Consider the following 24,868-nt stretch of genomic DNA (forward strand, 5'->3'; position numbering starts at 1 on the left):
CTGAGGCAGTTAAGTCCCTGAAACTCTTACCTTCAACAAACCACCAAAAAGCCAGAAGTAGAGTTGTGGTTGAAGTGCTAGAATACCAGCCTTGATTGAAAAAAGGTAAGTGCCCAAGCCCTGAGTTCAAGCTCCATTGCCAGCATACACAAACACACACAAATAAAGAATGCGAGGGGGGGAGGGAAGGGGAGGGAACCTACCAGATACTTGTTCTTTCGTTTTCATTTTATTTTCAGCAGTACTAGGGTTGGAACTGAGGACCTTGTACTTGCTAGTCAGGGGCCCTACCATATGGACCTCACCCAACACACACTTTTTTTTGTTGTTGTTCATGAGGCTTGAACTCAGGGCCTGGGTACTGTCCCTTAGTTTTTTGTTGTTTTTTTTTGTTTTGTTTTTTGTTTTTTATAATACCAACTTTATTAACTTTTCAAATATATTTTGATTTTACAGATCTGGCCCCTAAGTGATTTTGGATTTCTACGTGACAGCCCAAATAGTGATAGATTAGCAAACATTTATTCTTTTGACTTGATTATTGTCTCCTGTTCAAGTGAGTTTATACTACAGCTGAAACCATGTACTTGCCAATAAACTATCTGCAATTCAGTTTTAATTATTTTAATTGCTTAATGCAAAGAAGAGCCACACTTTATTCAAGTTATATTACCTAACATTTGGATACAAATGTAACCCAAGCCAGGCAGTGTGGAATACCTGTAATCCTAGCTAGCACTGGGAGGTTGAGGCAGGAAAAATCTTGAATGTAAGGCCAGCCATATCTCAAAACAAAGTAAAAGAAACTAATTCAAAATAAGTATTCCTCAATATTTTATGATATAAATACAAATAATGGGAGGGGAGCTAGATGATTATATTTTTAAAATTTTGGTTGTATAGGTACAATGAAAGTAATCTCTTGTCTACTAAAGTAATATAAAAATCTTTCTTTCACTGAGGGCTAGGAATATGGCCTAGTGGTAAAGTGCTCGCTTTGTATACATGAAGCCCTGGGTTCGATTCCTCAGCACCACATATATAGAAAAAAGCCAGAAGTGGTGCTGTGGCTCAAGAGGTAGAGTGCTAGCCTTGAGCAAAAAGAAGCCAGGGACAGTGCTCAGGCCCTGAGTCCATGCCCCAGGACTGGCAACAAAAACAAAACAAATAAACAAAAATCTTTCACTGATCCCATAAAGGATCTTCAAAGTTCTTTAAATGAATTCAGACTTACACTGTACAGAGAACATTAAATACATATAAAATAATTCTTTAACGGTATAACATCCACAATATGCTTCAGTCTGTGATTCATTAAAGAAGTCCAAATCATTGTTATCAGTAATAAGTGGTTCATTCATACATACATACAATTGATTCTGTATCTCAAAACTCTGACACAAAAAGGACAGAGATGCCCAATGTCAAATAATTATTTTAAACCTTCTTTTTCCTAAGTTATATATAAAGTTTATAATAGCTGTGATCCCAAGCTTCTGACTCCAAAGTTTACCTGTCTTTCTACAGATGCCAATTACCTACTTTACTTTTAATTTCACATATATCTATGTGTAGCCTTTTTTTATGAGACAACTGGACTCTCATATTGACCACAAAGATTCTAACTTAATTCTGATGACCTTAGGTCTACAGCAGCATAACCTTGGCAGCTAAAAACCATCATCTGTTAGATCTGAAAAAGTTACCACAAAGAAGCATTTTGCCAAGAGACATACTTCTGTTAAGGAAAACAATTACTTTCTGTATCAAGAAATAAAAGTCTCCATCTGGGGACTGATCTGAATATAATTTATAATCCAAGTCCTTCTTGTGGCAAACTGTAAATCTATATTACAAGTAAATATAAGCCATTTTCTATATTAGTCTGAGGTGGCCTTTGCTTGATCTTGTATTTTCTTGGTTGACAAAAATAAGAATTCATTTTCTTGAAGTTTGAGAAGCTTCTTCTTATCATGTCTGAATATTCTGTTAAAGGAGTGAACAAGTGAACAAGTTTAGCTGTAGTTAAGGAGTTCTATAATTAGTGAACATGTATCACAAGAGATCAGGCTAACTTCTTCTGCTTCATCTTTGGAGATGGTATATTTTCTACCACACCGGCAATTCAGCAAAAAAGAATGATCATCTTCATTCCAAGACATTTCTTCAAGATACACTTGAGCATCTACTGACCCCATATTTCGTAGCTCATCATCATGCCACTGCAGGTTATACTCTTTTTTAATCTCTTCATTCCTAGAATTTTCCATGCCTGATCAATTTCAATGAACTTTTGTATATATTCTTTCACCGTTCCTACTGGCACATCTGTACTTTTATCTGGATGATACAAACTTCACATCGCCAGGGAGATGGCTGGTGTCTGTTTGCTGCCTACCACAACTTGGAACCGGCTTCTTGTCCCTTAGGTTTTCCACTCAAGGCTAGCACTACCAGTTTGAGCCACAGTGAAGCTTCTGATTTTCTGGTGGTTAATTGGAACCAAGAGTCTCACATATTTTCTTGACGAGGCTGGCTTCAAACCGTGATCCTTAGTCTCCTGAGTAGCTAGGATTACAGGCATGAACCACTGGTGCCTGGCACCATCTGTGCTGTTTATAACTTCTAGTTGAATGATTTCTCAAAAACATGAGGCATCAAGTTCCTTACCGTAGCTGATGTGTCATCTCATCTTTGTAAGATGTTGATAGCAGTGAGTTTAGTTCTTGAGAACAATCATTTGGTAGGTTATTTGGATCCTTGAGTGTCTGGGAACTGTTCATTCCTGCCGACTTGTCTTAGTACTAGCTTCAGAAGGAGAAATACATGTGACTAATCCAGAAGCTGAGCCATCCTCTTCATTGTTACCTTGGTACAATACTTGGCTATCATTCCGATATTATTTTCAGTGGCTGGATTATGCCTTTCTAACTTTTCCTTTCCCATTTTTCTCCTGTAACCAAAAACATTAGTTGAAAATCTCTCAAGATTCTCTTAATTCCATTATACAAATAGGGCCCCCAAACACCAACTCTAATGATATATAAAGCTTAAAAGGACTATAGGAGTAGGGCTTCTAGCTAATGTTAGGTTTGCAGGAAAGGAAACCCACCACATGGTTTAGGCAGAAAAGAGTTTATTGGGGAGAGAGCAAACTGCCAGCCCACACGAAATGGAGGCGTGAGGAAACAAGGAGGAAGGAAGAAGAGAAAAAGAGGAGAGAAAGAGGGAAAGAGAGTAAGAGAGAAAAGGAGAGTGAAAGAGGTTTGGGCTGGATTATATAGGGAAAGGCAGGAGGTATGGCCAGGTGGATTGGATGTGACCTCAGAAAAGGGGGAGGTAACTGCCTCCAGGTGTGCCAGTTACCTGGTTAACACAGGTACTGGGTACAGACTTAAACAGGTGGCGGACATCTGCATGGAGCCTTCCTGGGGGTGGGACCTTACACGTACAGCTATTTGTTACTATTTACTCAGTAAAAATTTGCTTGCCAAAAAAGAAACAGGATAATAAAAAGAACAATCCAGGAAAGTGGGTCTGTAGCTCAGTCCTAGAGCACTTGCTTATCATATAGGAGTCCCTAGTTTCAATCCCAAGCACCACATAGAAGGGAAAGAAGGAAGAAAGGAGGGGAGGAAGGAAGGAAATAACAGGTTGCTCACAGAAGCACCTATGTTATGACAGCCAGACCTTCATGCTGCCCTGATGAAACCATTGATAAAAGTTACTGTTTAAAGACTAGTAGAGTAGGAGAGACTCAGGATTTGTTTGTTTTTGTTTTTGTCAGTCCTGGGCCTTGGACTCGGGGCCTGAGCACTGTCCCTGGCTTCTTTTTGCTCAAGGCTAGCACTCTGCCACTTGAACCACAGCGCCACTTATGGCTGTTTTCTATATATGTGGTGCTAGGGAATTGAACCCAGGGCTTCATGTATATGAGGCAAGTACTCTTGCCACTAGGCCATATTCCCAGCCCAAGACTGAGGATTTGGAGAAGAGGATGATTAGTAGCAAAAGCTCGAGAAGCTGATGGGTGGGGGGGGGGGGGTGAGAGTGGAGGAACAGGGAGGGGGACACTATCCATCACAAGCATAGGTGGAAAAAATAACCTATTAATAGGTGAAAGGAAGGGTATTGTTTTGGGGGCAGGAAGTTGGGGGAGTTCTTTTTAAAGAAGTCTATTTTCTCTGAAGTTGGAAGTGAGGTTATTCTTGGAGGGAGAAGCAGGATGGTCAGAGGTGTGTGGAGCTCTGAAAAGCTGTTGTGGATAATGGGAGACAGAGAGAGCCTGGCAGCTATGAGAGCTTCACTGCAGATGGCACTACAGAAAGACAATGATGAGCAGGAAGCAACAGTGATGAGCCAAGAGCCAAAGGCTACATAAGGAAGAAATAAAGGCAGAAGGAACATGGCCTAAGGGGAGGAAGGGGAAAGAGACAAGAAACTCAAGTACTAGAAGTGACTGATCAAGGTGGAAGACATATTTTTTAAAGCTTAATAGACAATGGGGCTGGAAATGTGGCTTAGTGGTAGAGTGGTAGCATGCATGAATCCCTGGGGTCAATTCCTCAGTACCACATAAACAGAAAAAGCCAGAAGTGGCACTGCGGTTCAAATGGTAGAGACTTGAGCAAAAGAAGCTCAGGGACAGTGCCCAGGCCCTGAGTTCAAGCTCCAGGACTGGCAAAAAAAAAAAAAAAAGTTTAAGAGACAATATTGGCTTGAAGTACATTAAATATAACAATTCTATAATCCTGCACTGGAGAATTGTTTTATTTAATAAATTCAGATGGAGATGGGAGTCTCATAAGCCTTTCTGCCATGGTTACCTCCTAACCCAAATAGGGGTCTCATGTTTATGCCTAAACAGGCCACTTAGCTTGTCATGAAGCTGAAATGACAAACATGACATCTCTATTTGCAGAGTTTATTTACCTTTATTATCTTTAGTTGTACAAAGAGGTTTTAATGCAACATACCAGTTGGTGAGTACAATGCACCTTGATTGATATCACCCTGTGCAAATCTTATTGAGATGGGAATCTCCCAAACATTTTGCTTGGGCTGGTCTTGAGCCATGATCTATCTAATACCACCTCTCAAGTAGCTAGTATTACAGTATCACACAGCCTCAGATTTTTTTGAAAATGAAATTTCATTTGTTAGATACAGAGTGGGTCATCTAGAGACCCATCTACAATCTGTCTGCTTTATTCTCCCATTCCTACAACCTCTGGCTTCCTGATATTGTACCCCATGACTCCTAAGAACACAGTTTAAATCACTGATATCCAACTTTAGAGATTAGAAAAATTATTTCTTCCTCTATGTGCACATAAACTTTTCTTTTGGGCCAGTCCTGGGGCTAGAACTCAGGGACTGAGCACTGTCCTTGGCTTCTTTATGCTCAAGAGGTAGAGTGCTAACCTTGAGCAAAAAGAAGCCAGGGACAGTGCTCAGGCCCTGAGTTCAAGCCCCATGAGTGGCAAAAAACAAAACAAAAAATATTTAAATAAATATATGTCTTTCAGGCTGTGGTGGTACACACCTGTAGTCTCAGCACTCAGAAGGCTAAGGCAGAAGGATTACAAGTTCAAGGTCAGCCTGGACAATTTAGCTGGACCCTGTCTCTGTTAGGTTTTTAAAGTAGGGAGCCGGTAAAGGAGAACGCCATGCAGAATTCAGGCAGAAGAGAAAGTTTATTACCGAACTGCTGGCCTGTGGCTGAGATGATCCATGGCCGGAGAGAAGGGAGAGAAAGGAGAGTGACCCCCACCCAGCCATGCTTTATTTAGGGCAAGGGCCAAGGGGTGTGGCCAGGTGGATTAGGATGTGACATCAGGGAAAGGGAAGGTAACTGCTTCCAGGTCTGCTGTTACCCAGGTAACTGGGTGGAGACTTAATGAGGTGGGGGCATCTACATGGAGCCCTCAGGGAGAGGACCTTACATTCCAGCCTTTTAATAGTTATGAAAAAGGGCGGAAGACTCTCTCTGTCTGCTTCCTGCTGGCAAGGGGCATCGGCATTAGGGGTAAAAGAAATGTGGCCCCTCCTGGAGAAGGCGAGCAGCAGGGTCCCTTGGTCGTAGATGCCAGTTCTTGAATGAAGCCTGGAAGAAGTCTCATGAGGCAGGGGATGGACAAAAAAATATTAAGGCAAAAGGAAGGGCTTAGGGCACAAAATTAAAAATTGGGTGACTTGGCTAGTTCTTATACTCAGATATGGACATTAGATGGACAAGCTACTATCTCTTGATCCCCCGGCTCTGATTAATTTTGAAAGGGTGAGACAAAGTGATTCCATTTAGGATGTGATCGTTTTCCTCTTACTCCACTCCATGATACTTGTTCCCAGAACTGACTGAGTCCCAATGGTCTAGGTGCTTGTTGCTGGGATGGCTTGCCCTCGTTGGCATTCACAGGATTTGAACTCAGGGCCTGGGCACTGTCCCTGAGCACTTCTGCTCGAGGATAGTACTCTACCACTTGAGCTCCACTTCCAGCATTTGGCTGGTAAGAGATAAGTCTCTTCAGCCATGCTTCCAGGCTGGCTCTTCGCTGATTAATTGGGAGATGGAGTTTGAGAGAGATTTTCAGCCCGAGCTGGCTTCAAACTGCAATCCAAGGAGTCTTTGCCACAAAGGCCCTTTGATTTCCAATTAAAACAACAAGGAGACCAAGGGGACTAGAGCTTACCTGTACCTTGTCAAGAACTGACCAAATACTTGCCAGAATTCTGCAATGACAAAATTCAGTAGATGTGAGTTTTAGCACAGATATATAGCTAGATGGACATACTAACAAATGACATTTACACATACATACACACATGGAACACACATACACACTGTGCACACAGTTTTTACAGCATGCAAAAATGAATTTCAGCAGTAGACTCTTTCAGAATTCCAATAGTAAATGACATTTTTTGTCCAATATTTTAGAACCACGCGGCCGGTTAGAAAAACAATTTTGCTAGCAAACAACAATTATCAGATTATAAAATGGAGAAATCATATTTTGATAAACTCCAGTGGGATGCCATGTTGAAGGGGGTGGCAGGAGGACACAAACACACTAATAGAGAACATGTGGCATGGCATAATGGCGCCTGAGCTGATGCCTGTTAAAACCAATATCCACGTGGTCAATGCTAGAGAAAAGAACTTTTAGATATCTTTGCTGACAAAGCACATTGGTGGTCAAGCCTCAGTATCGGAGGTCTGTGAAAAGAGGCAACTTTGTGAGCAAGGCACATAAAGATGATACGACTTGGGAATTTTATACAGTAAGCAAGTAAGCAGGAAAAAGAGAGAGGGAGAAAAAGGAAGAGAAAGAGAGGAACAGAGAAAGAGAGAGAGAGCCTGAATATAAGTGACTTCTGACCATTTACCATTGCAGTGGCAAAAACTGTATCTGAGCGAGTATTTTGAGCAGGCCTCATTGCACTGTCAAAAGGCGTGCTAGCAGTTTCCCGGCTTGGATGTGACTGTGATGCAAAACCCAAAAAGCACGGGAGGGAGGCGCCTGGTGAGTGGATGAGAGCTTACCTACCGGGCAGAAGCGGCAGGCAGAAGCGGCGGACGGAGCAGCAGAGAACCGGAGCAGCAGCAGTTTCACTCACCAGGGTAGACAAGTGGTGTGGAGGTGGATGTGGATGTGGAGGCCAGCAATGGTATTAGTGAAAAGTGCCACGTGGCATCTCGCAGCAGCTTGGTTTGCGGAAAAAGGGCCGTCAGGACTGGGGATACTCCCAGAAAAAGAAGAAAAATAGATGGGAATTCCGCCTGTCCTGACTCTTAAGCCCCATCCGAGTCACAGCACCATATATGTTAGGTTTTTAAAGTAGGTAGCTGGTAAAGGAGAACGCCACACAGTATTCAGGCAGAAGAGAAAGTTTATTACCGAACTGCTGGCCTGTGGCCGAGATGATCCATGGCCGGAGAGAAGGGAGAGAAAGGAGAGTGACCCCCACCCAGCCATGCTTTATTTAGGGCAAGGGCCAAGGGGTGTGGCCAGGTGGATTAGGATGTGACATCAGGGAAAGGGAAGGTAACTGCTTCCAGGTCTGCTGGTTACCCAGGTAACTGGGTGGAGACTTAATGAGGTGGGAGCATCTACATGGAGCCCTCAGGGAGAGGACCTTACAGTCTCAAGATAAGAAAGGACTGAGGATACAGGTTAGTGGTAAAGTACCAGCTCTGTATTTGATACCCTTACACACACATACCAAAAAAAAAAAAAAAAAGATTTTTATCTTGAGGTCTAGATATGTCAGTATCAACTAAAAAAGTTGAATAGAATCAAGCCACATGCTCTGCACAAGACAAACCATTAAGAAAAGTGTTGGGCTGGGGATATGGCCTAGTGGCAAGAGTGCCTGCCTCATATACATGAGGCCCTGGGTTTGATTCCCCAGCACCACATATACAGAAAATGGCCAGAAGTGGCGTTGTGGCTCAAGTGGCAGAGTGCCAGCCTTGAGCAAAAAGAAACCAGGGACAGTGCTCAGGCCCTGAGTCCAAGCCCCAGGACTGGCCAAAAAAAAAAAAAAAAAGTGATTCTATTTTTTTTCTTTTTCTTTTTTTTTTTTTTGGCCAGTCCTGGGGCTTGGACTCAGGGCCTGAGCACTGTCCCTGGCTTCTTCTTTTTGCTCAAGGCTAGCACTCTGCCACTTGAGCCACAGCGCCACTTCTGGCCGTTTTTTGTATATGTGGTGCTGGGGAATTGAACCCAGGGCCTCGTGTATACAAGGCAAGCACTCTTGCCACTAGGCCATATCCCCAGCCCCATGTGATTCTATTTTGATAATGGCAACATAGCTCCAGAAGTGTAGGAGTTTGTCATATTCATAACCGTATCTCTAGGGCCTAGAAAACTACCTGGCATATGTAAGGATCTCTATAACTATTTCTCTTTTTCAAAGAAAAAAAATTGCTTTGAAGTATCAACTATAGATTCCCACATGATAATCGGTGTTTTTCACAAAAAGTGAAATTTTTTTGGGTTGGGGGAGGAGGGAAATGAGGGAGGAGGTAACAAGTAGAACAAGAAATGTACTCACTGCCTTTCATATGAGTCTATAACCTCTCTGTATCACACTTGGACAATAAATTTTTAAGTGAAATTTTGTTAGTAGGGCATATTGGTGCATTCCTATAATCCCAGTATTCAGGAAGATGAAACAGGAAGATTGGGAGTTCTAGTCTGGTCTGAGCTACACAGCCAAGACCCAGTTTTTAAAAGAAAAAAGTCTGTTTCATCTTTCATCATTCATTCTGCATCATTCCTCTGTGATCACTTATTGAGTGATCCCAGGATCACTCTCCTGATCCCAGGAGAGTATTTGCTGAGCCCTTGAACTAGAATAACAAAAGATACTGCCATAGAGTAGGAGAGCAAAGAAGTAATAAGCAATTAAGATACCATAATGGCTGAGGCTCTGGCCTGTAATCCTAGCTATTCAGGTGGCTGAGATATGAAGATCATGGTTCAAAGCCAGTTTGGGCAGGAAAGTCCAGGAAATTCTTATCCCCAATTAACTACTTGAAAAAAAGCCAGAAGTAGAGCTGTGGCTCAAGTGGTAAAGCACTAGCCTTGAGCAAAACAATATGTGGACAGTACCCAGGCCCTGAGTTCAAGCAATAGAACAGTCCATAAACACATATACATACATACACAAATGATACTGTAATAGGTTTAACATAATTAAGAATACAATAGACATACAGGAGAGGAGAAACTAAGTCAGCCTGAGCAACCAGAAAAGGCTACTCATGGGAGGTGATATGGTGGTGGCTCTTTAAGTATAAGCAGGTATCAGGCTAATGGAGTGACATTCCATTTGGAGTAAGCAGCAGTATTTAATCTTTGTAACATTTACAATGTAACTTTATGCCAGTTAATAAGACAGATAAGTTGAATCTCTCTTGGGGGAACAAAAGTCATAAACAATGGAGTGGGATAAGGGGTACATGCTATTGTAGATAAGTCAGGAAAAGGATTCTCTAAGGACATAACATTTGAGCACAGATATATGAGACTGGAACAAGGATCAGCAAGTACATAGGCCCTAAGAATGCCTCTGAGTCTAGATGTGAGTGAGAAACTAACCCACATGTTACGTTGACAGCTCTTCAGGGAAAGATCACAGAGTCTAACAGTCCTCAGCAGAGGACTTTGATAGGATAACCAAGAAAATAACTGTAGAACTAGAAGTGGCATTGAAGAACTAACTTGTGACAGACCAATTATTTAGAGTTCAAAAAGAGAAGATCTAAGCCAGTTGCTGGTGGCTACTCAGGAGGCTGAGATCTGAGGACCATGGTTCAAAGCCAGCTCTGGCAGGAAACTCCAGGAGACTCTTATCTCCAATTAGCCACCAGAACACCGGAAGTGGGGCTGTGTCTCAAAGCAATAGAGCACTAGCCTTGAGCAAAAGAGCTCGGGGACAGCACCCAGGCACTGAGTTCAAGGTCCACAAATGATGAGAGAGAGAGAGAGAGAGAGAGAGAGAGAGAGAGAGAGAGAGAGAGAGAGAGAGAGAGATCTAGAATAGGAAACACTGAGGAAATGTAAAGGAAATCTAAAATGGAAGATGGGATTACAAGGTCTCTGAGAGAACACTGTAATTGAGCTTTTTGACCAATTTTTCTACCAGCCTAGATGGTCCACCAAGGTCATAAAATGTCACGAGATGGGGTTTTTGGGTCTTCTACTAACCTAAGAATTAATGATAGACTTTATTTCAACCTAGACTAGGTCAAGGAATAGTTCCTAAAACAACAGGGTGTTTTTTTTTTGTTTTTGCCAGTCCTGGGGCTTGAACTCAGGGCTAGGTACTGTCCCTGCGATTCTTTTGCTCAAGGCTAGCACTCTACCACATGAGCCACAGTGCCACTTCCGGCTCTTTCTGTTTATGTGGTACTGAGGAATCAAACCCAGGGCTTCATGCATGCTAAGCAAGTACTCTACCACTAAGCCACATTCCCAGCCCCCCCCCTTTTTGTTCCAGTGTTGGGCTTGAACTCAGGGCCTAGGTGCTATCCCTGAGTTATTTTGCTCAAGGATAGTGCTCTACCACTTTGAATCACAGCACCACTTCTGGTTTTCTAGTGATTAACTGGTGATAACAGTCTAACCAGGACTTTTCTGTCTGGACTGGCTTTGAACTGTGATCCTCAGATCTCAGCCCCCTGAGTAGCTAGGAGTGCAGGTGTGAACCACCTGTGCCTGGCCAAAAAAAAACAGATATTTAACCAACCTTCCCAGACCAGTAAACCCTGGCATTAGAGGTCAAATGTACAAGAACTGTGGGGACATTTCATATTCAAATTTTAACATATGATTAGGATAAAAGCAGGCCTCTGTAGAAAGTAAAGCCTAATTAAGTTTGAGGGGCAACTTTATCAAGTCCTCCTCAGGACAGGTTGGCTTGAACATCTCAGCCCAGTTCTTGGAGGATATGTGAGGTCTCTGAGAGGTGGAGGGTGATATTGGTCCCAGTTGTTTGAAGTTCCACAGCTCCAAGGCCAACCAGGTACCTTGTGGTTGACAGGGCCCTTGGTGTGTGAAACTACTATCAGAATGCAGCCTGACCCATACAGCATATCCTTGCTCCTCCAGTGTAAAACAACAGCTTTCAAAGGGTCTGGCAAGCTTGAGTTTATGTGGGCTTTCTAGTCCAATAGTTGAGGCCAGTAACTCACTTCTGGGAGATGGGATAAGGTTTGAGGTAACATTCCTGAGGGAAGGGAGCATTCCCTCAAAGTGCTTGGGTATGGTGTCTGATAAGATGTTCCACCTGAAACAGAACACCAAAGCAAAACAGACACACACAAACAAAAATTATCTTTTTTTTTTTTTTGCCAGTCCTGGGGCTTGAACTCAGGGCCTGAGCACTGTCCCTGGCTTCTTTTTGCTCAAGGCTAGCACTCTGCTAACTTGAGCCACAGCACCACTTCTGGTCTTTTCTATATATGTGGTGATGAGCAATAGAACCTAGGACTTCATGTATACAAGGCAAACACTCTTGCCACTAGGCCATATTCCCAGTCCCAAACAAAAATTACATAGCAAACCATGTAAGTGTTTGGAATCATTTCAAAACTATCTAACCAATTTTAATGAATATCAGACCTGAAGTTCCAGTAGTGATGGGTTAGTTACTGTTTCAGCTTTTGAAGGTCATGGTATATATATTTGCAGAGGTGGGTGGGGGCAGTTGTGGGGCTTGAACTCAGGGCCTGAGCACTATCCCTGAGCTATTTTGCTACGGTTTGCATTCTACCACTTTGAGCCATAGTACCACTTCTGATGTTCTGGTGGTTAACTGGAGATAAAAGCCTTATAGACTTTCCTGCCCAGTCTAACTCTGAATCTCAATCCTCAGATCTCAGCCTGCTGAGCAGCTAGGATTACAGGTGTGAGCCACCAGTTCCCAGAAAATGTAGTATATATTTTTGTGGAAAGAAAGGGGTGGCAGGTATATATGAGAAACAGGTACAGAAATAAAAATAAAGTTTCTGACAAAAATACTTTAAATTTGCTAGATATTAGCTTATTGCTTGCATGTTTCCTTTCTTGGCAACCTTTATTCAATTCTATCAACTGAACAACTTGCTCTTTTAAATAACTTTCATAGGCTCTCCATCTATACTATCCCAAATTAACCCAATTTATTTTTATGTTTTGTTCTTTTGTTGTTGTGAAGTGCCAGACTTTGAAGTCAGGCCCCACTTTACCACGCGAACCCCACTTTACCACGTGAACCTGAGATAAGCAGGCCCTGTGAGCAGACCCAGGGCAAGCTTATTAGGGCCCAGCCAGTCAAGAACTCTAACGGCCTGGAATGCTTAACTCTGACTGCCCCCAGAATGCCTGGAGCCCTGAGCCAATCAGATTTGTACCTGTGTCCTAATCTTGCTTGCTTGAACACCTGATTGCTGTAACTTTGTTTTTGCCTTTATAAGCCCTGTGTAACCGCAGCTCGGGGCTCCCTCCCAACCTCTGCTGTGTCAGTGGGTAGGATGAGGCCCGAGTTGTAGCTCGCTTGAATAAAGCCTTGCCTTGCTTTTGCAATTCGGAACGTCTGAGTCTCGGTGGCCTTCTTGGTGGTCGTCTCGCGACTTGGCACAACAGTTGTTGTTGGTCATAAGGCTTGAACTGGGCACTGTCCCTGAGCTCTTTTTGCTCAAGGCTAGCACTCTACTTTTGAGCCATATGGCCATAGGCTGGTTTTCTGGTGATTAGTTGGAGATAGGAGTCTTATGGACTTTCCTGCTTGGGCTGGCTTGGAACCATGATCATCAGATCTCAGCCTGGATTACAGGAGTGAGCCACCAGCATCCAGCCTAATTTATAAGACTTATTTCACCAGCTTTCACTCGGGGTGAGGTAGGAGATTAGTAAGTGTGTTTTTAAGGAAGATAAGAGTATCAATGCTTGAAATAAGCAAAAGAAGAATATAGATCACTTATTATTTGTTTTTATGTGTGTCAGCACTAGGGCTTGAACTCAGGGCTTGTCCCTTAAGGTTTATCACTCAAGGCTAGCACTCTACCACTTGAGATGCAGCTCCACTTCTGGCTTTTTGGCAGCTGACTGGAGATAAGAGTCTTACAGACCTCCCTGCCCAAGCTGGCCACAAACCACAGCCTTCAGATCTCAGCTTCCTGAGTAGTTATGACAGGCATGAGCCACAGGTACCCAGCTTAATTGTTATATTTTTATACATTTTCAACATACTTCAATCAATCTCACCCCCTCCATCAATTTCCTTTATCCACTTTTAAAATTACATAAGGGAAATTTCATTGTGACATTTCCACACTTGTATGCCAAATGTATTTCATCAATCTCACCACCTCTATCAGTCTCCTTTCCCCTTTCCTGCCTTCCTAAGATAATTTTCCCAGGTTTCATTGTTCTATTTTCATACATTTTTGAAAAAGGTCTCATTTTCTGTCTGAACATGATCTGCCTATTTCCATGTCTCACAAAGTCAGGATGACAGGCCCTCACCACTTTGTCTATTGGTCAATATGGGTCTCATAATTTTTTCCCTCAAGACTGTCTTCATGATCTTCCCTAGCTCAGCCTCCCAAAATAGCTAGAATTATAGGGTGACAAATTTCTTTACTTCATTTAGCATAGTTTTATTGCTAACTTGCTAACCTGTATTCTAAAGGTAGGTAGCTATAGATTCCTGTTCAAATAATGCTATATTGCTTTCTCTTTTTGTATATTTTAAAAACCATATTCAATCAATGTTTTGCTGCATTCGTTAGAACTTCTAAAATAATATTATGGGAAAGTAGCTGCACCTTACATCATAAGCAAAAGCTAACCTCCCTTATATAGAAAAGGCTCCTACCAAACCCAGAGAGAAAAATGTACAAAGACTATGAATAGACAGTTGGAGAGAAGGAAATAACTCCTAAACAAAGGGGAAAATGTTCAACCTCACTTATAACAAGAAAAATGCTGTACGGCTTTATTTTTTTTCCCATCACATTGGCAAACTATCAGAAGTTGGTTAACTCGGCATGCTGAGTGTTTGTGGGGAAACAGGTGCACTCAGCCACTGCTGATGGGAATGCAAATTGATTTAATCCCTGAAGAGAGCAATTTGGCAATAGCTGTCAAAATTACAAATACATGTACCCTTTGACCCAGCAATACCACTGCTAGGAGTTTATTCAAAGGATATATTCGCACATGTGCTAACTGATCTATGTACAAGGTTATTCATTATAGCACTGTTTAGGGGAACAAAAACTGCAAAAAATCCAAAATATTCTTCAACAGGGAGATGGCTAAGTTTTAGTAAACCCATTATATAAAATACTGTGCCACTAAAAAAAGAATAATGTGACTTAAAAAAAAAATCTTCACCAGGCACAGATGGCTCACTCCTGTAATCCTAGCTACTCAGGAGGCTGAGATCTGAGGGTCGTGGTTTAAAGCCACCCTGGCAGAAAAGTCCCCAGGAAACTCTTGTCTCCAATTAACCACCAGAAAACTGAAAGTGGTGCTGTGGCTCAAAGTGGTACAGTGCTAGCCTTGAGCAAAAAGAGCTCAGAGACAGAGCCCAGGCCCTGAGTTCAAGCACCATGACAAACAAAAATTTAAAAACAGTGAACTATGCCTGTGGTCCCAGTTACTTGAGAGGCAGAGACAGGAGGATCAAGGCTGGAGACAAACCCAGGCAAAGGTAGCTCAAGAATATCTGAACAACAAGCTGAGGAGTTGGGGGTGTGGTTTAACTGGCAGAGCTCTTGCCTAGCAATCACGACCCTGAGTTCAGTCCCCAGTAACACACACACACACACACACACACACACACACACACACACTCACCCTATGGTCCTTGTTGATAGTCTAGCAAAAGAGACAGACATAAAGCAGAAACCTGACTTCAGTGGAATAAAGGAGAAGAGGAACAATAAAGTATAAGACACTGCAGAGAACCTGGGAGACTTCCTTACGAAGTGGCTTTTAAAGTGAGAACTGAAAATAAATAAAAACTTTAGGCAAGATTGTGAAGGAAGGGGCTGGGAATATGGCCTAGTGGCAAAAGTGTTTGCCTCGTATAAATGAAGCCTTGGGTTCGATTCCTCAGCACCACATATATAGAAAACGGCCAGAAGTGGCGCTGTGGCTCAAGTGGCAGAGTGCTAGCCTTGAGCAAAAAGAAGCCGGGGCAGTGCTCAGGCTCTGAGTTCAAGGCACAGGACTGGCCAAAAAAAAAAAGATTGTGAAGGAAGTGTTGTGATATTGATACTGAATACTAACAATTGCTTCTCCCACGAAAAGACTTTCGTAATTGGGAAAATGGAAAGCTAGTCTGGCTAACCTTTAGGAAATGAGGAGTGAAGAAATATTGGCAGTGACCTTGAAAGCTGACTCAATACAACTTGCTAACTTGGGTGCTTATGAAGGGTTTTAGGACAGGGATTTCCTGAAGTCTTTCTGGCTTCCCAGGAAAGACTAGAAAGCTTTGGTAATAACTGAGTGGAGAGTAAATGTTAAATGAATGGCTGAATAGTTGACTACCAATTATCTTCAAATAGATTACACATTTACTTTTCTATTTCCCAAATGCTTATATCCTCTTTACTTTATATCTAGGAAAACCCAGATATTTCAGCTACAGACTAGTCATTTTTGGGGTGTTCACATCTACAGCTAACTCTACTACCTATCCATATGATCTTACTGTGTAGAGTAAATGTCCTTTATTCTTGGGTGTATGATTCAAGTGTTTGCCTAACAAACTGAAGGCCCTGAGTCCAAACCCCGTATGTCCAGAAAGGAAGGAAGTTTACCACAACAATAAGCAAGTGTGTAGTTCTGGCAGAGGAGCAAAGCAAATATGGAAACTGGGGAATATTAGAGTAAAACCAGCTCTCATCTTAATTAGTGTGATTTCTGCGGGAAATTTTTGCCTGCTTGTAGCATTGAGAAATCTGTTTGGATAACATTTATTAAAGCACTATTCTCAGGGGGTGAATATAACAAAAACACACTGTATTATAAGCATGTATGAAGTGTCATGGTAAAAGCTCTTTGCTGGATCCAATATAATATGTACACTCACACCCCCCCCAAAAAAAAAGCATATTCTCCCAATTGTAATGTCATTAGGAAGTTGATGTCCAACAATAGCAATTTCATCTATTTGGCCCAAGTTAACAGAATTCAAATGATATTACAACAGAGTCTGTCCTACCAAAAGAAAAATAGCAACAGTTTAAAACTCTAGAATTACTTTTATTCTGTTCCTTATGGTATAAGAATTTGACATGTTGGGTGCCAGTGATTCATACCTATAATCTTAGCAACTCAGGAGGCTTGAGATCTGAGGATTTCAGTTGAAGGCCAAGCACACAAGTTCAAGTAACCACCAAAAAGCCAGAAGTGAAGCTGTGACTCAAGTGGTTTAGCACTAGCCCTAGGACCAGCACACACACACACACTCAACATGCACACACACTCACACACAGGTACACACACTCACACACAGAATTTGATGTTAGCTGAGTGCTATGGCTCATGCCTGTAATCCTACTTACTTAAGAGGCTGAGATCTAAATATCATGGCTCAAAGCCTACCAGGGCAGGAAAATCCTTAGGACTTTTAACTCTAGTTAACCACCAAAAAGTAAGTGGAGCTCTGGCTCAAGTGGATCTCTCTTTGGAAAGATGTGATGTTAGACAGAAAATATCTTTTTTTCTTCCTGTGACAGTCTAAGAAAAGAAAAGAAACACTGGGCTTAGTTTCATATGTTTGTAATCCCAACTATTCAAGAGGCTGAGCAGGAATATTGAAAATTCCAGGCCTGGGCTATATATAGTTCAAGGCCAACCTAGATAACATAGCAAGATACTCTCAAAAAAAAACTTCTGGCTGGTGCAGTGGCTCAGATCTGTAATCCCAGATATTTGGGAAGTGGAGATTAGGAGAATGGCAGTTCAAGGTCACCCCAGAAAAAACAAAAACAAAAATCCTGATAACTCAAACAACAAGGACACAAAGAAAGAAATGATTGAAGGAGTGGCTCAGGTGGGAGACAATGCTTGCCTAGCAAGCGTGAGTTCAAATTGCAATACCATAAAACAATTTTTTTAATGGGATGGTAATGTAGCTTAATGGTGCAGTACTAGCCTAGCATATGCAAGGTCCTGCATTCAATGCACTGTACTCCCAAAAAGAAAATAAGGAAAGAAGCCATTGTGTCATAATATTAAATGCACTACTGCAATCAATACAAATCTAAATGAAAAAGTTGTAAAGACAATAGTCAAGATTGTAAATGTCTTTTTTGGTTTTGGTTTTGTTGCCAGTCCTGGGGCTTGAACTCAGGGCCTGAGTACTGTTCCTGGCTTCTTTTTGCTCAAGGCTAGCACTCTGCCACTTGAGCCAGTGTGCCACTTCCGGCTTTTTCTATATATGTGGTGCTGAGGAATCAAACCCAGAGCTCCATGTGTATGAGGTGAGCACTTGACCACTAGGCCATATTCCCAGCCCTGTAAATGTCTTATTACAACACATTTCCTCACCAGAGGGAGAGACTGTAAATGCCGTCTGGAATGTTTTGCAGAATGGCTCAATGATGCTGATAAGTACCCTCTGTGACAAAATTTTTCTTTCACCCTGATAGCTATTTGGCAATTACTTAGAACGTGATTCATATTAATTTTAGTTTTATTTTATTTTGCTGTTTTGAGGCAGAGCTTCCTATGTAGCCTAACCTGGCCTGGAAAGCATGCTCCACTAGCCTTAGCATCCCAAATGCAGGCATAACAAGGATGTGCAAGCACTTTTTTCCCCCAACTATTTTTTCTTTTATCAGTTGTGGGGCTTGAACTCAGAGCTCCTTGAGCTCTTTTGCTCGAGGCTAACACTCTACCATGTGGAGTCACAGCTCTACTCTCAGTTTTCTCTTAGTTTGTTGGAGATAAGAATCTCATGGAGTTTCCTGCTCAGGCTGGCTTTAAACTGCAATCCTCAGATCTCAACTTTCTGAGACAGGATTACAGGCCTGAGCCACTAGCAACTGGCTTTTTTGGGTTTCTTTTTTTTTTTGGCCAGTCCTGGGCCTTGGACTCAGGGCCTGAGCACTGTCCCTGGCTTCTTCCCGCTCAAGGCTAGCACTCTGCCACTTGAGCCACAGCACCGCTTCTGGCCGTTTTCTGTATATGTGGTGCTGGGGAATCGAACCTAGGGCCTCGTGTATCCGAGGCAGGCACTCTTGCCACTAGGCTATATCCCCAGCCCCTTTTTTGGGTTTCTAAACCAAGAAAACCACTGGCTACCAGTGAAGTAACAAACACAGTATCTCACTAGTATCCAAAAGACAATTTGTGATTATTACTATTTGTCAAACAAAAGATATAGTCTGAGAACAGTGGCCCTGGAAGATGAGAAGAACTGGGTGCTTACCACATGGCCAATACTTTGATTCAGGTTTTACAAACATTGAATATGTGCTCTGTGAGGTAGCTTCTGCTCTTATTCTCATTTTTCAGATGAAAACAAGTGGGTAACATACTTACTTGCACATTGTTACAGAACAAATCAGATATAACAGCACACACATACACACACCTTCACACACACACACACACACACACACACACACACACGAAAGACTAGACTTGAATGGAACAGAAAATATCAAGAAAGCATCATAGTACAGGTAAATAGTTTCACAGAACTGCTGTTCTGCTTCAATCATTTATGTGTACATAATACATATGTTGTAGGGAGTACAGCTGACTCCATCTTGACTAGGGAAACATGGTAGGAAATGTTGGGAGGAGTAGATTAGGTCAACCTGACCCCAAAATTTTGCTTCTGTAAATGGCTTGTTTGTTGCTTGCTCTACCTCATATGTCAAGCCTCTACATCTGTGCTACGCTTTTACCTTTATAAACCCCAATTTGAGGACTGCTCGGGGTCACGGTGGCAGCTCCCTAGTCTGCACTGTGTCCCTGGCTGGTCAGCTTGCTTTTCACGGGCGTAGTTTCAGCTCCTGAGTCTGTGCTGCATCCCTGGCCAGTCAGTTTGCTTTTTGCTAACCCAATAAATCCATCTTTTTGCCTCAGACTGTGAGTGGTGGACTCTTGGAGGGATGGGGAATCCCCCGTTAACAATTACTAATACTCTTATAAAAGCATTTGCTTCATAAAAAAATAAATTATTGGCCTGGGAATATGGCCTAGTGGCAAGAGTGCTTGTGTCGTATACATGAGGCCCTGGGTTCAATTCCTCAGCACCCCATATACAGAAAATGGCCAGAAGTGGCGCTGTGGCTCAGGTGGCAGAGTGCTAGCCTTGAGCAAAAAAGAAGCCAGGGACAGTGCTCAGGCCCTGAGTTCACGGCCTAGGACTGGCCAAAAAAAAACAGAACAAAACAAAAAAACAAAAAATAAATTATTTTAAGATTGTAATCTTAAAAACCTAAGAGTAAGAGCTGGGAGTATGGCCTAGTGGCAAGAGCGCTTGCCACTAGGGACAGTGCTCAGGCCTTGAGTCCAAGGCCCAGGACTGGCCAAAAAACAAACAAACAAACAAAAACCTGAGTAATAAATTTTCAATGCTGGTATGGAATTGGCTATCATACAAGCAATATTATCTTTGGTTCTCAATCTGTTTTTATAATATACCTTTTTATAAGAGGATCTATTCTGGCTGGGAATGTGGCTTAGTGGTATAGTGCTTGCCTAGCATGCATGAAACCCTAGGTTCAATTCCTCAGTACCACATAACCAGAAAAAGTTGGAAGTGGTGCTGTGGGTCAAGTGGTAGAGTGCTAGTCTTAAGCACAGAGAGGCTCATGGACATTGCCCAGCCCCTTATTTCAAGCCCCAGGACTGGCAAAAAAAAAAAAAAAAACAATTTTAAATATTTTTTCAAGGTGTTTTTGGTGTTGTTATTTATTTATTTATTGTGTTTTAGTGGTACTGGGCTTTAAACTTAGGGCTTCCTACTTACTCAGCTTGCTTGTTTGGCGGATCTCTACCACTTGAACTCCTGATTTTTGATGGCTATTTTGGAGATTAAAGTCTCACAGATTTTTCTACTTGTGCTGGCTTTGCACTGAAATTCTCCAGACCTCAGCTTTCTGAGCAGCCAGGATTACCAGTTGCATGTGCACACACGTGTGTGCACCAATAATGGAGCTTGAACTCAGGGCTTGAGTGCTACCTGTTAGCTTTTTCACTCAAAGCTGGCACTTTACTTGGCACTTGAGTCATACTTCCACTTCTGACATTTTTTTTTTTTGTCAGTACTGGGGCTCTGGACTGGGTGCTGTCCCTGTGCTCTTCAGCTCAAGGCTAGGGCTCTACCATTTGAGCCACAACACCACTTCCCATTTTCTGGTGGTTAAATGGAGATAAGAGTCTCATGGACTTTCCTGCCTGGGCTGGCTTTGAACCACAATCCTCAGATCTCAGTCTCCTGAGTATCTAGGATTACAGGCATAAGTCACCAATGCCTGGCTTGTTTTCAGGTTTTGGAAAATAATTTTGCCACTTCTTCAGTTTACTACAATGAGATAGGCAAAGGAAAAGATGGCAGCCTCCATGACATTGTTTCTTGTTTGTGTGGATGATAATAATCTTCTACAAATATGTTTATGAGAACATATTGAGAGTGGAAGAATTTGGGGGCTTGTTTATGTTTGGAGACAGGCCTGCAATGTAGTGAAGTTGGTGGTAAGTTCTTTTTGCCAGTCCTGGGCTTGAACTGAGGGCCTGGACTCTGTCCCTAAGCATCTCTGTGCTCAAGGCTAGCGTCCTACCACTTGAGCCACAGTGTCACTTCTGGCTTTTTCTGTTTATGTGGTATTGAGGAATTGAATTCAGGGCTTCATGAATAGTAGGCAAGCACTCTACCAGTAGGCCACATTCCCAGCCCGGTAAAGCGAGCACTTTACCACTAGGCTATATTCCCAGCCCCTATACCTAGTTTTTTTTTGCCAGTCCTGGGGCTTGGACTTAGGGCCTGAGCACTGTCCCTGGCTTCTTTTTTTTTGCTCAAGGCTAGCACTCTGCCACTTGAGCCACAGTGCCACTTCTGGCCATTTTCTGTATATGTGGTGCTGGGGAATTGAACCCAGGGCCTCATGTATATGAGGCAAGCACTCTTGCCACTAGGCCATATCCTCAGCCCCTATACCTAGTTTTTAAACTTGGAAATTTAAGCTTTTGTCATCACTTTTTAAATTTTGGAAATAAGTAAAAATTGAAAAGTGGTCCAGACCATTCATTACATAGGCTAAGTGTGTTTATTATATTAATTGTGAAGATATTGCTGATGGCTTATTGATGAACTATAATGACCTTGGCTAGCATAAATGACATATCTTTTTGTGGGTTGGCCTGTCCTATAAGTTCAGGAATCATAGTTCAATATTTTATGAGGCAAGATTCCCAGAGAGAATCAAGCTTCTCTGTACAGAAAGCACAGAACATGTTTCTAACATTTCTATTTTATCAAAGTGACAAGAGTTCTTAATACAGATGTTGAATATAGTAGCATTTCATATACTTTTACATTACATTGGACAAGTGACCTCCACACAGTGTGACTTTTTTCTTCCTGGTGCCAGTTCTGGGGATTGACCTCAGTGCCTGGGTACTGTCCCTGAGCATTTTTGCTCAAGGTGGGCACTCTAGGGGTTGGGAATGTGGTCTAGTGGCAAGAGTGCTTGCCTTGTATACATGAAGCCCTGGGTTTGATTCCTCAGCACCACATATATAGAAAATGGCCAGAAGGGGCACTGTGGCTTAAGTGGCAGAGTACTACTAGCCTTGAGCAAAAAGAAGCCAGGGACAGTACTCAGGCCCTGAGTCCAAGGCCCAGGACTGAAAAAAAAAAAAAAAAAAGGTGGGCACTGTACCACTTGTGCCGCAATTCCACTTCTGGCTTTTTGGTGGTTAATTGTGAAGATAATGTCACAGACTTTCCTGCCCAAGCTGGCTTTGAACCACAATCTTCAGATCTCAGCTTCTGGAGTAGGTAGGATTACAAGTATGAACCACTAGCACCCAAGTGGAATTCATTACTTTTTCTGAGGAAAAGATGAGCCTGTATTTCAATGTCCAACTTCCCTTGCAGGTCTATTAGAGACTTACTTACTTTAAGGACTAGTTCTTGTATCTTTGTGTCTTTCTATAGCCTCAGAGCTGATTTTGCTATCATATGATTGTACAAGTTCTCCTGATCTGGCTGATGGATTCAGCTTACCTCTAGGCTTTCTAGCCATGGCAGTGAACGCATGAATTCCTCAGAAAGCTGCAGCCATAGTGGACCACCCTGAATTCTGTAAATGCTAGAACAGGGGCAGGACTTTGGGGGCTTTCTGAAGCCCTGACTATCTGTGTACAGCATGGGTTTCTTGGCCTCCTGGTTTACTCTCCTTCTAGCTGGAAAACTGAAATCTTTCCATGTGATAAAGAGATTCATTTGCTGGTTAGACAGAAAGAAACTGGAACTGTTTACACCAGTATTCTTCTTAGGATACTTTTCTTCCTTCTCTGTAAGTTACTTGACTTGAACGCATTAGTTGCTCACAGAGGTAATGCTCTGCCTAGGAATGCAAATAGCAAGTGAGTAATTAAGTCTCTCGCCTGGTTGGCTGGGAAGGTCTGCCCAGCACTGCTTTCTATTGCCTCAGTCTGGCATGTCTCAGTGCTTGTTTTGTCTCAGCTCCTGGAAAGCATATGGCTCCTGCTCAACTGGTGCCTCCCCGCCTGGGACTGCACAGCTGTGGTGGCCCAGGTGTCTCAGTGTCACCATCCTCCTCAGCCTAAGTTTCACACACCCTTGCCCACTTTATTTGCTCACTTTGGGCCCTCCTTCTTTCCCCAAATACACTACAAACCCCCAGCTGGGGAATTCTATTGTTACCCAGTAAACAGAAAGAAGTGCTGCTTGTTGCAGAGTAAACACAATCTGGAAAGAAAAAGCTGTGTGATACATTCATGATGAGAACTAAAATTATATTTAGGTTTCACAGAAAACCTATGTATGGTTAAACTATTAGGCAAACTACTTTCAGCACATCCTTTAGTATAATTTGATCTATGCAGAAATGACATAAGTTGTATTTTCAAATATATCAGGCTTAATGATCTCAGAATAGGTGAAAATATTGACACAGATATAAATACTTTTTAGTATCTAATAGAATAGGTATCAGCAGGCAAAGAAAAATATGAAAATCTTATCAGAACAAATCATTTTAGAGTTTTTGTTATGTTTTGTTTTAGTTTTGGTTTTTGCTCTTTGGTTTTATTTTGTATGTTTGTAGCTCAATATGGCCTATAACTCACTACATATCCCAAGCTGGGATCCAGAATGCTGGGATTAAAGATATGCTCCATCATGCCCAACTATCATTTTAGTTTGAATTTATAATGTCATACCATCTCTGAGTTCATAACATTATGACACAGCAAAAATTCACTATATATGAGGGTTTTTTTTTTTTTTTTTTTTTTTTTTTTTTTTTTGCCAGTCTTGGGGCTTGAACTCAGGGCCTGGGCACTATCCCTGAGATTTTTTTGCTCATGGCTAGCACTCTACCACTTGAGCCACAACACCACTTCTGGCTTTTTCTGTTGATGCAGTGCTGAGGAATCAAACCCAAGGTGTCATGCATGCTAGGCAAGCACTCTACCACTAAGCCACATTCCAAACCCCTATATGAGGATTTTTAAAAAATTTATTTATTGTCAAAGTGATATACAGAGGAGTTACAGTTTCATGCATAAGTACATTTCTTATCAAACTTGTTACCTCATCCCACATTTTTCTCCCACCTTCCCTCCTCCCCCCAGAGGATTTTTTAAGTTGCTTAAAATATTAACAAAATTGTATAAATGCATATATTTAGGGTATAAATGCATATGGGGGGGTTCTCCCCCTCCCCCGACCCCGTGGTATTGGCTTTTTTGCTGATATCAGACTTTTGAATGCCAGGTCTTGCACTTGTTCCACTTGCGCTCTACCAGTAGACCCATACCTCTTGCCTGGCTTTTTGGTGTTTTATTGGGGGGAGGGGTATTGATTCTCTGAGACTTTTCTGCCAGAGTTGGCCTCGAACTGAGATTCTCCTTACCTCAGCCTCCTAAATAACTAGAATTATAAGCAGGATCCATAGTGCCAGGCATTTAAAAAATATGTCTATGTCTTTATTGTACAGTTTACAATATTTGTTTTGGCAGTACTGGGATCTAAACTCAGGAACTTGGCATTTACTAGGTGGCCACATTACCTTTCAGCAATGCCTCCAGTCCTATCTTACTCTTTTCCCTCCCTCCCTTCCTTCCTTCCTTCCTTCCTTCCTTCCTTCCTT

The 24,868-nt window shown here is 42.2% G+C and overlaps 1 long non-coding RNA gene across 1 annotated transcript; it reads right to left on the reverse strand.

Annotated features, from left to right (window-relative positions):
- Window positions 1-22,858: 22,858 nt before the first annotated feature.
- LOC125356888 lies at window positions 22,859-24,597 on the reverse strand. The gene is made up of 3 exons (XR_007211976.1): window positions 24,447-24,597; window positions 24,333-24,337; window positions 22,859-22,870 (listed from the first exon to the last, which is right to left on the reverse strand). It is a non-coding gene; the product is annotated as an uncharacterized LOC125356888 (long non-coding RNA).
- Window positions 24,598-24,868: the final 271 nt, after the last annotated feature.

Source organism: Perognathus longimembris, chromosome 8, assembly GCF_023159225.1.
Source record: "Perognathus longimembris pacificus isolate PPM17 chromosome 8, ASM2315922v1, whole genome shotgun sequence".
NCBI lineage: Eukaryota > Metazoa > Chordata > Mammalia > Rodentia > Heteromyidae > Perognathus > Perognathus longimembris.